Genomic DNA, 13,295 nt, shown 5'->3' with positions numbered 1-13,295 from the left:
AAATAATCAAACAATTATTTCTTTGTGTTGCAGAAGAAGCAATCAATAATTCCTGGAATACCTTCCACAGTAGCACTGTCATGACGTAGGTATATAGATATATGTAATAGTCATTCTTCTAATGATAAGAAATTGCATCAATTAATATGCTTTTCTCTAATTGAGCTCTATAATCTCTTTCCTTCACATTCTGCTTTTTCTCTCATACTCCTCACATTTTCTTTTCTGTCCACTCCCAACCTATCCTCTCTCATCATGATGTTCCCTGTTCCATGTCCCCTCTGTTCTCCCTGTCCTGTCTCCTGCATGTTGAGCATCAACAGTACTACCCTGTACACCAGACATTAAAGCTCATCCTTCAGCCATGGCATCCAGAGCCTTTCCTTCACTGTTGGTTTGCTTCCATAAACTGCAAAGCAGTGTGTGGGTCCATGTGCCAGTTTGGTTGTCTGCATACTAAGCTGGAGAATCTCAAAAACCTGCCACGGAACCTCTTGGAGGAGTAATTTACCCATCACCTTGGGGTGCCTTGGTTTCAGAATTACAGCCACATGGATTGCACATAGGACTGGGAGCCCAGAAACTCCTGAGTGCCAGCAGTAGCTTTAAGTAATGATTTTTTAAATGGATCCGAACAATTCATTAATTCTCTTTGTCTCAGATTATCTGCAAAGGTTGGTATCATAATGCTTTGCTCACCTTCCTCGCAGAATTTTGCAAAAAATATCTTTGAGTTCTATTTATTTCAAGGGGAATTATGCTTTTCTACCTGAAGGCAGAACTCAGCCCTTCTACAGTCAAGACATAAACCTCAAGTTTTATTATAGTCTTTAAGAGACACACACAAAGTCAAAAGTTGAACAGAAGGCTATTATTCCCATTAAGAAGAGATGTGACAGGAAAAAGCAAACAAGGAATGAAGAACAGTGTTCCCTTAAAATTAGGACAAATTTGGGTGCCAGTATAGGAGATGGAGCAAGAAGATTCCTGCTTTCAAGGGAAAGTATGTTAAGTGCTGAACACTGAAGTGTTCATGAACACTTCATGATTACTTAATGACTGATTACTCAGTAATGTTCCCAAGGTCAGCAAAACCTTGGGTATCTGTCATCCAAATGCCACTTCCATGAATTTAAGTGAACAAAATTGCAGTAACTTTTAATATCTGACATTTTTAAAGGCCATATCCCTTTATGATATAGTTTATTTATTTAAGCATAGTCAAAATGTAACAAGAAAAAGAACTATTCATACCAAATATGCTATTCCTAGAATTGCATTTGAGTTACGTGACATTACAATATAAATTATAACACAGAATCAGAGAATCATTTAGTTTGAAAAAGACCTTCCTCACAAGAGTATTAGAAAAATGAGTAATTAAAAATGCCAAATATATACAAGCATGAAATATGTGTTTTTAATGCCAAAACAAAGTTCTTATTATAGAAACCAAATATTAAGCTATTCAACCCTCCAGATTTTATGAACTAAATCTACAAATTAATTGAGTGCCTAACTCCAAGTTTAGGTGCCTCAGGTTAACATTTCAGCAGAACGGCAACCCACAGGTCCTGCTTATGTTTGAGGGCAGAGCAGGAGATAACAGGTAGGCACACGCTAGGCTGTGAAGCTGCTCACAGCCCTACCTCACGCCCACCCTGCTGCAAATGTCACATTCAGCATTTGGTGGTGGAGGTTAGGAGGGTGCAGCAGGGTCAGGGCACACATCTGTCAGGATTAGGCGTATTGGGATATACATTCTGAAGTCTCCTCTCTGCCTGATTCATTGAAAGAACTTGAACCTATTCTCCTCTTTCTCCAGGAATTGGTCAAATGTCAAAGCCATTCAGTGTTTTGAAAAAAATTAGTCTCAATCTGTCCCACTACAGCTGCTTCACTTTGTACATTTCCTGGAACACACGCATGAATCTGAGTCCCCCATATGACCACCTTAACTATCAGGTTAGTTTCACAGGCTCTAATTTCCACTAAGGAAGAATAACGTCAGTTGGAGGTACTTGCTCAAAAATGTGCTGTGGCCTCAGATATTGAAAATGTATGCTCATACATGGCTCCAAATCAGACCAAATGCAAACATGATCTGAATGCTTGCCTGGTATTTTGCATTCTCCAAAATAAAATAATAAAATAAAATAAAATAAAATAAAATAAAATAAAATAAAATAAAATAAAATAAAATTTCTCTATCCTAACATGTGACACACTGGCTTTCAAGGGATTTCATATTGCTTCATGGGAAATTATATACAGAGTGAACTCTACTAAATATTCCGAGGAGAAAGAGTACACCATCCCAGTATTGTGGATCTGGGGTCAAACCAAACCATTCACTGAACCACAGAAGTGACTTCTTGGTCTGAGCACCAAAAAGCAGGGGGGAAGAAAAGGACAAAGAAGCACTGGTCAGACCTTGAGCAAGCTAAGCATGGGCAATTAGTTCTTCACAAAATGGTACAGAAAAAACCTTGCATACAGTGTAACAACCAGTTTGGGAGCCACCTTAGCTATGGGTAAATATTCCCTGAGCACACCAACCCACCTCCAGAATAATCTTACTTCCTACCAGCTCCAGCTCAGGAAACTCCAGTGATTGCAACAAGAGGTTATCTTTGTGGCACACTGAACCATCTCCATCTTTAAAAGCTGCCCACACAAGAACTTGTCAGCAGCCTTCCACTAGCAATAATTTGGTTGTAAACAAGAAAATTTAACCCAAGCTTGGCCTGAGTGACACAAACCATTTAGTGACAAAGGCTTAGGTTCCCTGCACTTAACCTTTTCTTTTCCCTGCACTTACACCTTTGGCCAACACAGCCCAGTGCCAGTTCACAAGTGTCTCCAAACACATGGAAAGCCTCATGCTGCACACACCCGGCAGCAATAGCAAGAGGTGCTTGCCTTCATGATCCATATTCCAGTGTTCATGGGACTGGGGATTGTTAACTGTGGTGTATGAGTGTGTACCTGGTCATAAAAAATTAAATCATTCTCAAATGCCTGTTCTTTCCCTACCAAGAGCATGATAATTCACATGGAAATGACATCTGCTCTGAGGTCACTTTGGTGAAGAACACCATCTTGTGACCACCCTCACCTTCAATTTGGGCTTGTCTACACATGGAGTTGCTCCTGATTAATTGTTCTTGATGATGTCGTGTGTGGCCACTGCATCCACATGCAGCACTGCTCAGAAATAACTCTAAGTGTAAACAAGCCCTCATTCACAGAAGGAGTGCTAACAAGATCAGGAGGAATGGCCCATGCCCAGCACCTCTTGGGACAGACATTTCTTAAGCAGCACAGTGTAAGACATTCATCAGTCAATGGCTCCAGCCACAAGACACCCTCAGATATGCACTTAACAGGATGTAAAGCACAGTCCCCCGTACTTTTTTAAAAGCCAATGATGTAGGTGGATGCTCTCAACTAAACATTCACCATTCTGACAGATATCCCTGCCTTCACAGAACTGGAGGATCTATGGGAGATGGTCCCAAACATGTTCAAGCTTTGCTGATTTTGGCCAAGCAGCAAAGAAAGGGGCTTCAGCTGACTGCCTCAAGCAGACTTCCCTCAATACCAACCCCCAAACTCCTTTATTCCTTGGTAGCCACTGGATCTTGCAGACTCCTTCTTTCTTTGCTGTGGTTTTAAGCTCTCATTCTTGCTTGAATTATTTTCTATCCACATATTTCTGATGCACAGGGACATCCTTCTTTCTCAGCAAGTATTGGTTTGGTTTGGTTTCCCCTCCAAGCTGGGTCAATTATATAGTATATAGGAGAGCCAAACCATTCTTACTACAAGTGCCATAATTCAAAAGTACTTTCTTGAACAATTATTTACTGGTTTTGTTTCTGCTGAGCACCTACACTCAGTTCTGTCATTGAACAGAACTTAAAGAATAATTCCCAGCAGAAGTTATTAAACTAAGGTCACCTAAGCACTTCTGTTTTCTTATTTACAGACACAAAACTAAAGAAGTACTTGTATTTTCTAACCAAGATAAAACATATTTTGATAGAGATCATATCTGCTGAATCTTTATTTTCCAGGTTTTATCTCAAAATATTTCTGGTTTTATAATGATACAAAACCTGAACATTTCATTTTACAGCCTTTAATAATCATAATAACAAACCTGCAAATATAAACCAGCATGATATTACCTATATTTTCTTCCTTTTTTAAAAATCTTACTTGATAAGTTTTGAGTGCTTAGCTTTTCTGGTTTCTAGGGAGGGGTGAGGGCAGATGGGGGTTTAACTGCCTGTTTATTTCATCTGGAAAATGATATGTCTGTTGTTAGATGTGGCTTTGGAATTCTCTTTTAACAGCATATCACTTGTTTTAGACCAGGTGTTGACTGGTCAAATTACAGGAACATGAAGTATAATTTGTACTTGTCACACAGGCAGCCTTTTCTTAAAGGCATTAAGTACTATCTTTTTCACCTGATTCAGTGAAAAGATATCTAAATGTGTGGTGGGCAGTTACACCCTCTCAATGTGCCTCCACCCACATCACCCTGCCGATGGTGCTTTGTTATCTCAGCACTGGAATCATGCTGGACCCAGCTGGAAAAGAGGCAAAGAAAGTGATGTGGGAGGGGCAGAGCTCTTAGAAACCATTCCTGGTTTTGTAAATAGGAAAAAGCAATTTTAATTCAAGATGATGTAGTTTCCAAGTGATTAAGCCAGAGAGAAAGATGATTTATTTTTCCAGTGGAATTGGAAAAGGCATGTAGGGAGTCACTAATGCACTCATGGGTCCAAACTGCCAGACAGGGGCCTAACACTATATTCCTAAAATCTCAGGCTAAGTTGATCATTAGCCACTAATTTGCTGTTATAAGCACAGATAAGTAAATCGAAACTATTGGTATTGAGGCTGCTTTATTTCTAATTCGAGCAGTTTGGGGAAAATTCAGACTAAGTTTAGTCCAATCCCTGAAGTGAGTATGTGTTGCCCCAGGCATTTCCAAGTTGTTCAAGGGCTGCATTACAGGCTTGGACCATCACCAGCTGTCAAAGTGGTTTTGGTGTGCAAGTAGAGCAAAGCTTCTGGTTTAGTTTCTCTAAAAAGAAGCAAAATTTAGTTAGCTCATACCAAAAACACTTTGTAAACTAAACCAGAGCTCTGTAAGTGGAGACAATTGGGGAAATAACTATAAAACTGCATTGCTGTATTCCAACCTGGAATGCCATGCACAGCCTCAGGCACCTGAAAAAAGAATCTTGATTTCCAAAGCAGCCAAGTGCTAAGAGTACCCACTTACTGTTTACTTTACAAAACAAAAACATAACATTAAGGTACATAACAATTTACAATTAATTTTTTTTAAAGGCCCACACAATAGAGATATTGAAGCCTCCTCTATTCTTTCTAATGCCTCATATGATAAATTACTGAATTAGAACTTCTAAGATGTGTTTAGAACAGGGAATGGGAAGCCAAATATTCAGGCCAAAAGCTACAAAGGTCTAAGGCACTAAGCAGCTGTGCAGATGGCCAGCTCACATTGAAATCATTCAAGCACAGTGAGGTGCCTAAATAACATTGTGCCTCCTGTCTCCTTCTCCACCAAATAAACTAGGGCAAATAATCTTTAGATTTCTGGGGTTAGATTAATGGATCTTTGCTCAGACAGTTATATAATAACTTTGTACTTCAAATGCAAAAACAACTGAGAGACTTTCAGACTGTAGATAAACTAATAATACACTGCACTTCTAGTTTGTTATTCAAGGGATGTTACACAAAGGGGGATTGATTTTGCAGCTCTTGCACTTGAGCAGCTCCTATTTGGGGCAATGGGTGTTTGTGTGGGAAGAAATGCTGTGGAAGCAGTCCCCATAATGCACTTATTGACAAGATTAATCCTCAGTTTTCCTTCAAAGGGATTGCAAGCTGCATCACCATTCCAGTGATCTTAGATTATTTGTGTGTTGGTTTTAGCAAGTTTTAAAAAGTTATATGGCAAAAGCTTGATTAAAAAGAAAATAAAATCTCTAAATTGGGTCATATGTAGGAAGGACATTCCTCTTGGTAATCTCTCTGTATTATAGAACAGCCTCACAATTTAAATAGAAGTCAACCCAATTTACAAAATTGGATTGGACAAAACACTAGAGAACATGTCACAGTATAGGGAGTCATCATGCATACACAGTGCAGATGCACTGCTGAATGACCTAACTTGCCCATTTGCATCTCTAATTTCTGTGATATAATCTCCATTCCACACTGCAATTATTAAAGAAAGAAATTAATTTCTTGGTTTCAAGGAAGTTGGTAGAGGAATAGAGGGGTGAAGAGAGGAAATGGAATTTTGCAGAGCCATGATTCCAAAAATAATTCAGAAAGAAAAAATCCTGTAGAAGAAGAGGATAGAAAGTTATGGAAGAGAATTGACATTCAGCATGCTGATAAAACTCTACATTGCTAGAATTGTGGGAACAAAGTCACTCCTTGTTTCTATTGCATTCCAACTGTTTTGTTCTCTTCCACTATTCTTTGCCATTTGTTTTTATATTTACTATTCCATATACCAATTAAGAATTCTTAGCAGGTCTTCCAAGCAGTAGAAATTTAAATTAGATTACAAAAAGACCTCAAAAGCAGAATGAGATTTTAAATGGATCATTGAAACTAACTGCAAAATTCTTTTATCAGAAGGGGGGAAGGTAATACTTTTTAAGAGTGCCTTAAAATTAATCCAAAATGAGTGTCACTTATTTTCAGCGTGTCAGATTTGGAAGGTCTACTCTAAGGTTAATGTGAAAGTGAATGTAAAAATATTTTAAGCTTTTTATTTGCCAAACTAGAATACCATGAAATGAAAACTTCAGGAAACCAAGGTGGTATCAACAGCACCAGCCATAAGGTAAGTACAGTGCCCTAAAGTATATTCCATTGAGTTAAATGAATTGGGGTGCAAGTTGCTCAGGGTAAGAGCTGCTGCTTCTCCTTGTGCCACATGGAATAGTAAAAAAGGTATCCAACTGCATGTTTCTTGAAGGAATCCACAGTTCTGCCACGCAGATACTCTGTGTTGTACAAGCTGGCAAAATAGGTGGTCCAACCTTTGCCCCACACTACCAAACTCACATCTTTGCCTCCTGCCCCATGCTGGCATGATGGTCATATGTTGACCAGAATCAAAGCTCATCTTGACACACTTATGCCTGTTATTTTTCACTAGCAAAGGCCAACAAGTAGTAAGCAAAGCAATCTTCAAAAATTGCAGTGTCTGCTGTTTGGGATGCAGTGGCCTTGTCTGCACCAGTGTTTTCTTCTGGAGTATCTGAGGACTGACAAGGCTGGTCTAACCCCATCAGTATCAGAGATGCTCAGTGCACAGCTGCAGATGGAACTCCCTAGACAGTGACAGTTTCAACTCCATCCACACTGCCAAAGGTTAAACAGAAGCTGTGTCCCACCCATTACCAGTGTTTCACAGCCAGTGAATTTAAAAAAAAAAAAAAAAAAAACAAAAAAAAAACCACCCACATCAAATCCCCTTAAGGAAGAAAGTGTGTCCCTTCCTGTGAAAGGCCTCAATTTCTGCTCTCGGGTGCTGCACCACTTCCCACACACTGTCACAAGTCTCTAGTACTATTTTCTGGCACCAGGTGATCTCAAATCCTTTCTTTTCTCTAAGTAATTTTCCATTCCTCACACCTATGAAGAAGAGTTTTATAAAGGTGATTCACCTAAAGCTAGGTGATCCCTGTGCACAGTTTTGGCTCGTTCCCTGGGCCCAGCCAAGCGACTCACCATGTAGGACCACAACTCTCCTCCAGGTTCATGGTTCCCAGCTCAAGGAGACACCAAGGCAAACCTGCTCCAAATCCCAAAATGTGCTCAGCCACCTGCCCCAACAGACACAGCAAAAGGGGCACTTGGGCAGGTGCTGCTAGCCAAGGTGATGGCCAGGAAGAGGAGGATGATCCACTTGAGGACTGAGGAGTTGTGGAAGCTGTTGTGTGAGGCCTGAGAAGAGGCACCAGGGATGAACACGGCTGGCGTGAGGCAGCTGTGGGGTGCCAAGCAGAGAGGAGCCCTGGAGGGGGAGGGAAGCCCAGGCTCGTGCACCTGATAGACCTGGTGTCTGAGAGAAGCCTCTCCTTCAGGCAAAAAAACCTGAGGAATTTTCCTGAGGGACAAGGTGGCAGCTGCTGATCAGTCAGTACCAAATTTAGCTACATGAGCATGAGATTAGAGGGTTAAAAGTGAACCCTCAGCAAGCCCCAAACTGGGGTGTGTGTATGTGGATGCATCATTACTGAGGAAACTTCATTTCTCTACCTTTTTTTCTTCAGCTCCTGAGTGGCTGAGAGAACTGCTTCTGCAGAGATTGCTACTTGTACAAAACACAACAGCCTGCTGAAATAGATTTAGTTTATAAAGTAGCTCCCCATCACAGCAGCACTGCAGTAGTACAGACCTGAAAGTCACCTGTAGAGAACACTGAAAAAACAACACTCATAGCAACAAAATCTTCTGGGTCAACAAACAAAAGTTTGTGAAAAGAAAGAAGGCTTTGATGTCTTTGGATTTTGAGCAATTTTGTGAAGTGGTAATGGGGAACCAGGGGATGTTACTTAAACAGTGCAAAGGCCTTGAATAAAGGGTGTTCACAAAAGGCTACTAAGGAAAGCCAGTTTCCAGGAAGAGAAGAGTGGGTAACACCCTGCCAGTCATGGATGCAAATCCAGTTAGGGGATAGCACACAGGGGCAGAGCAGGAATAATTGCTTGGTTCTTTTCACAGCATTTAAGTAGTGGGGTGCCTTTAGGATCAATACAAACAGTGGCATTGTTTAATGTACTTATCGAGGTCCTACTAGAAAAGCTGTATCTCTAAGAGCAGTGGGCAAGACAAGGCTGGTGAGGCACCTTGGTAAGCCTTGACAACACCAAGTAACTGAGTAATGCATCAGCAAAGGGAATGCAGTGTAGATGAGTGCACAGTAATGAACCTTGGAAGGTATGATTTAAACTACTCAAATACACAGATGGATTCTGAATTAATTGTAACCTTTCAACAAAAAGATTGAGGCATCACCATGGACAGCTTAATGAAGGTGTCTGCTCAGTGTGCTGCAGTGGTCAAACTCAGAAAATAAGCTGTAATAAAAAAATGGATGACAGAAGATATAATAACGTGATTATATAAAAAATATTCATAGAAAATTTCAGTTATCCAACCTAAGAGGGAGAAAGAGAAAGCTGTCTAGAGAATAAACCAAATGAACTTGTAGAGGTCAATCATACCAAGTGCTGCTTATATCCTGAGTTACTGACTGCAGTGCATCCTAGAATCTCAGCACCCCAAGTGAGCAGATTGATGACTTTTAAAAAAAAGAGTACATGAACATTTGTTCAGTGAAGAATGGAATGGATGTGGCACATGGCATGCTTATGTACCTAGTTCATAATAAGGAATTATGTAAAAGGACATAGTCTTTCAATGCAGCCTGTAACTAATCTGTAGAAAACTGGTCATAAACTGTTACTGTGGTAAATAGCTTTGTTTACCACCAAAGCCAGGAGACTTAAACATACATAAAAAAAGAAAGGAAACACAGCCTCTCTGCTCATGTAAACAGAGTCAGTCCATTAACTGTTGTAATCAGTCGAACTGATTATACAAGCCACGGAGGTACCATTTCATCAGTTGTACAGAAAATAAAAATGACAAGGGCCTTCAATTTCCAGTGTTCAAGAGTTGGCAGGGTTAAGACAGAAATCCCTCAGATTTATGCCTCCACCAGTGATGATATAGCTGGTGAGTTGCTTTATATTAAAGTTTTGTCCTCTCAGTTGTAGCCATGAGGAAATCCTTCCTCAAGTATTGTTGAATGCCAGATGCATTACAAGTTCTCTAGAAGACATTAATGTTGGCATTGCTAGTTAGGCAGATACAGAACTTAGTGTACCAGCAGCTTTTCCTGTGCTATGAATACCTGTCTTCAGGCAAAATACAAGCGACTGAATTTCAGATGTCCTTTTAGCTATTTGTTCTCTCTGAAATCAAGTTCCCTTGTGCTGTGCAAAAAAAAAGAAAAAAATTGAGCACAGGATTGCTAGCCGTAATACATGAGAAGCAATATGACAGTTTAAAATAGCATTAATCAGAGCTATAGACTGAATTTAAGTCAGTATTAGTCACAGAACATTTTGTTTTGTTCTGCAAGATCTAATATAATATTCAAGACCATATAATATTCAAGATAATACTAATACTAATAATATTGAGCAGTCAACTAGCCTGGAGATTTTTTATACATGAAAGACAATAACAAAATGTTCAAAACATTGCAAACTGTCAGGAGTTTTGCCCTTAAATGTGACGACTCGTAGAAAATCTCTAAGTTAAAATACAGAGTGGTGGATATTCCTCAAACTCTTGGAGGAGTAAAAGCAATATGTACATGTCCATTAGTAGTAATAATCCTCTTCCTACCCTGGCATGGGAATGGTGGGGTTGGGAAGGGGATTAGAACTGCAGGCAACCTTACTGAAGTACACGTGTAGGTCAGCCTTCACCCTTGGAGTAAATATTTTTCTTATGATCTTTAAGACAACTTCAGATGGATGCAAGAGCCCTAACACATATTCATGCTATTGCTGAACACCTTCCATACCATGTTTATTGTGTATGGGCATTATAGTGAGGGAAGTTGTTGGATTTAACATTTCCTAAATGTATGGAAATTGGTTATTGGGGTGTCAAGAGTCTGCAGGGAAGAAAGAGGCAGTGGATGTGGTTATGCAAAGTTGTCAAAGAATGTAACTTCAATGTGATTGATTGATAGAATGTTGCTGGACTGCTGCCATTCACCCTGTGAGAGATTTGGTTGGGGGGTGTTGCACGTAGCTGCAGGAAATGGGCTATTTGGAAGGAAAATTGCAGTGATCTTCCTGGACAAGAGCTATGAGGATTGAAAGTTTGCAGGGAAAATTCATCCTGGAGCAGAAAGGAAGCAAGAGCCTCCAAAGAGTCTTGCAGAGGTAATTGGTAAGAGGCACTGGGAGTGGAATATTTAGGACACAGGGAAGGCAGAAAAGAGAGGGGAGAAATTTGTCCTGTTGCTTGGGTGGGACTGAACACAAGGTTATTGGAAGGGTTACCTTTTGGATGAGATTAAAAATGCCAGAGTGGATCCTGCCTACACTGAAGTCAGTAATGGTAAATGACTATTTCTACTGACATTAAGGTGGCTGGAGCCCCACTCATGATCTGAAATAAATGCAGAAAACTAGGATAGCTGTAAAATGCTTTGATGTCAAATATCTGTGGCCACAGTAGTGATTCTTAGGCATTAACCCAAAAAGATCTCTGCTAGGCATTTTCTAGGAGAAAGGTATCAATTTTTTCCACTTTACAGAGAGATAAAGTGAGGTCTATGTAGGACTCTCAGAAGCAGAAAGGAATTCGGGTGCTTAAGTCTGATTTTAATTACACTGCTGGGGCTGGGAGAGAGGAGAGAACAAATACCCTGGCTTCTGGCCTTTTGATGAGACCACTGCACAGCTATTAAAGGACTTGTTTTCCTTTCTGATTACATTTGACCATTTAAATCCATTTAAGCTTCTACTCTAAAAGGAAAAGAGTGCATGCTCAATTCTAGAGTAATTAGGTAATGTTGGTATTATGCTCTGAAGCTGTGAAGTGGTAATTTATGTAAAAGGCGAGTAGTAGTATTATTAGTGCTTGAGTACGATATCATCAGGCTGACGCATAAGAACGGCAAAGTGTGAAAAATTACATACATCTGCTCTGCTTTCCTAAAAACAACTGAAACCAAAAATAATCAATTGGGAAAAAAATTGATGGTGTAGTTTGCAACACTCATAAAGATATGTCTGATAAGAAAACAGGGTGTGTGTTTCCAAATAAGGAGCTACCAAACTTGAGTTTTGAGTAGTTTTAGGAAATAGAAACTATTTTGAATATTTACATTTCTTTGTTTATATTTCATTATTTTTCATGGGTTTGTCAGACTTACTGTACATATTTCAGAGCAAAACTTAAAAAACATACTAGAATTGAGTATGTCATTTCCAAATCCTAGGGCCCACGAAACAGCTACTTACACAAATGGAAACAACATTTGCTGGTGCCAGCCAAAATGAAAGGCTGAAGGAAAGCAGGAAGTAATCCACATAGAAAGTGTGTAACTAATCTTGAGAGGGATAGCAGCAAGGCTCCTCTGCAGCGAGCACTCAGGAAGGGAGAAGCACAGATAGGCATCTTCTACACTGAGAATGGCCTGTCTGAGCAAGATTAACCCTTGCCACAGAAAACAAAGATAACCTATTGGTGTTACAGAGAACAGACAATGTGAAGCACTGGATTGAGATGAGACCAAATTTGGAATATAAAGCCTCAAAATACAGCTTTGCAGTAAAAAGGTTCTCAACTAAAGAAAGGCAGTGAAAATCCACTGATATGACAGGTCAGACTGGAATGATTCCCAGATTCTTCATCCTTGTAAAAAATAAACCACTGGAGAAGGTGTATGGAAAGTAAGTTGCCTAAAATGACAAACTAGATGAGAAGGTTTATTGCTTACAAATTCCCCTGAACCCGCAGCATATTTCTAAAGACCTGGAATAGATAGCGCTGCCATTACCACACAGTACACACATTATAATTATTTAATTTAGGAGAAGAACATAATCAAATCAAAGAAGAAAATGTAACTGAAACTGCAAATGTCTGCTGACAATGTATGACATGTGACACCAACACCATAGCTGCTTGTAACCCTTTATCATCAAGAGGAGGACTAAACTACTTCCCTATTTCTTTAAATAAAAATTTGAAGTGGCAAAGTTGCTGGAGAAGCCTAAATGACCATAGTGGTTATATGAAACAACTACTTTCCTACATACTACATCACCATATTTGCACACACTTGTTTGCTGTGCACAGAAATCATGTAGTCCCACAAAAGTCAGCATTTCTCATGTGATTTAGAGAGATTCTGCTGCATATTATACCATTAGGTCCAATAAGCACATCCAAAGTACGTGCTTATCCATATCTAAATTGGTGTTCAGCATTGCAGCAGAACATTTCTCTTCTATAATAACCATTATGTTAACTTTACTAACATTTTCTTCAAGTCAGAAATATTGAAATTGCAAAGACACAATCTGGACTTAATCAATGGAATAATATAATTATATTTTAATTAGGTATTATTGAATTCCAGGCCAGACACTCACACAGATCAGTGTCTCAAGTGGACTGTTGTG

The sequence above is a fragment of the Molothrus aeneus genome, chromosome 3 (genome assembly GCF_037042795.1).
Source record: "Molothrus aeneus isolate 106 chromosome 3, BPBGC_Maene_1.0, whole genome shotgun sequence".
Classification (NCBI taxonomy): domain Eukaryota; kingdom Metazoa; phylum Chordata; class Aves; order Passeriformes; family Icteridae; genus Molothrus; species Molothrus aeneus.
Note: the sequence above shows the minus strand (reverse complement) of the source record.